Source organism: Anopheles arabiensis (genome assembly GCF_016920715.1).
Source record: "Anopheles arabiensis isolate DONGOLA chromosome X unlocalized genomic scaffold, AaraD3 X_pericentromeric_contig0010, whole genome shotgun sequence".
Taxonomy (NCBI): domain Eukaryota; kingdom Metazoa; phylum Arthropoda; class Insecta; order Diptera; family Culicidae; genus Anopheles; species Anopheles arabiensis.
The window spans coordinates 40001-42500 of NW_024412088.1; positions in this window are offsets into that span (position 1 = coordinate 40001).

Consider the following 2500-nt stretch of genomic DNA (forward strand, 5'->3'; position numbering starts at 1 on the left):
AGCTACTGGCCCGTAGAGTAAAATGGTACCCCCAACATCATCTAGGGTGCGTTCCTTACACGTTTTGAGGTGTTTTAGCGAAAAACATGTTTTGAGCCACACGAGCTCTCCGGCCCGTTCGGTGCACATTTTGAAAAAGCTAGGAGCTGCCCCTAGGTTCGGGGTGTCACAAAATATTGATAAGTGGTCAAAAACCGCTATCCAGAATCGGATGTAGAATCATTAGACGAACTTAAAATTGTTCTACGACCAATGTCTGCGACGTTTAGTATTCAAGATATGGCCCGGCCTAGGTCTGACCTGTATTTTCGTGAAAATTTAAAGCATGGCCATAGGGACGGGTAAAATAGCTATTTTGAAGAAATGGCCATAACTTTTGAAAAACAAGAGCTAGGGTGCGTTCGTTTTGAGGTGTTTTAGCGAAAACATGTTTTGAGCCACACGAGCTCTCCGGCCCGTTCGGTGCACATTTTTGAAAAAAGCTAGGAGCTGCCCCTAGGTTCGGGGTGTCACAAAATATTGAAAAGTGGTCAAAAACCGCTATCCAGAATCGGATGTAGAATCATTAGACGAACTTAAAATTGTTCTACAACCCCCAGTCCGACGCCTCGTATTCGAGATATAGCACTTGTCTGAGCAAATTTGTACTGAAATGTATGGCGGACATGTTATTCATTAAACAACATTAACTTGCATCGTGCCCTACTTCATCGGCACAGCTACTATCGACTATCTATTGTTGAAATGGATTGAGTTTGACCATTTTAGCTCTTTTCTTATGCCGTGCACCAACAGTGTGTACCGATCAGGAAAGTACACTACTTACGCGTTCATGGATGTATATGTTGGTACAAGTTGCCGGTCGGAATAGCAGTGCACCAAAACTGTGTACCGATCAGTACAAGACGGAGGGCGCAGCCCGAGCGTACGCGTTCATAGATGTCCATGTTGGTACAACCTACATGTACGTACCTTGTTTTTGTATCAAAAGTTCCAATAAAGTGTTTGTATGCTTAAAACGCTTATCTCAACCGGTCACCTTTTGGCCTGCCCTTTACAGACAGAAACCTAGAACGATACTCGCGATGTTTGTGTTTTTCCATTCGCCCGGGACGACGAATGAGCTCTGTGCACATCGTGCAGAAAACTGTCTCCTCCTCGTATGTTTTTGTCCCTCCACGCATATAATCACCCACATTTGTGTTCAACACGGACGGCGCAGCCCGAGCGAACGCGTTAATGTTTATGTTTGTGCACACTAAAGTTACAATCCTAGGATTTGGTTATTGCGTCGCAGTGCCCGACCGTCGCGGACACCATTCTTGGACAAAAGTCCAAGTACGTAGAGTACATTCCCTAGGTATGTGCCCGTTCGTGACTTTCGTTGCGTGCTTACAGACACGCTTGGGTATGTTTACCATACAAGGTTTACTAGGAAAACCTGGGAAGGACGCTTGCCCTCCCGTCGCGGACACCATTCTTGGAAAGAAGTCCTGGTACTTAGCGTTCTTTAATGTACTTGATCAGTTTGTATTGCAATTGCTTTGTGCCATTGACTTTTGCTAATGCTCACTAAGGGGTGTTCGTTTGCGATGTGTATGATAAGCAACTGTCTATTCTAACCAGCAGTTAATCAACACTTTTCACCCAAATCATAGGAACGTAGAGTACTTTCCCTGATCGGTACACAATTTTGGTGCACCTCTAACTTCGCCAGCACTTTATCGTTACGTTTTGTGCACAACCTTGGGACATGGTGTAAGTTTCATCATTGTTATGTTTGATTCGGTTTATTATGATTGAAAAATACGCTACGTCCCAGAAATCTGAACTCGAATACTTTTGCCACGTTGCGCAAAAAAGCTGCTGAGCAACTCCTAGCCGTTTACCGATTTATAATTTAATTTTCGTTGTTAGTTTTAAAAATACGCTAAGTCCCAAAAATCTGAACTCGAATACTTTTTCTATGTGCCGCCAAAAGCTACTGAGCAACGCCTAGGTTGGTACATTTTGGTACATGGAGTGTATGCGTGCAGGCGTACTGCCGTGCTGGACCGGAAAATCGCACTTGCTACTAGAACGTAGAGTAATTCCCCTAGATAGGTGCTTTTGCATGCCTCTGTTCGACGTCCATGCAACTTGGAACGTGCGACACACGTAGCTAGGCTTCCCCATACATATTCCCTAGGGTAGCACCAAATTGCACACTTTCAGGGGTATATTTTGGTACGGTGTACTGTGCATGGTACAAGTATCATTAGCTTGTGCAATTTATTTTGCATCAAGTTGCGATTGCTGGTGCGTCGAGATAGGAGTGTTTCGCGACTTTTGCCAAGCTTTGGTGCCATTTGGTGAATAATTAATGTTCTAGCCACAATAAACGTGCCACATAATGCCAATAACGAAAACGCCATTTTCAAGGGACTTCCAGTCAAAATGTTTGCAATCAGCGCTTTCCTGTCGAGTTCAGGATTTGGGACTTAGCGATTTTCACGATCCA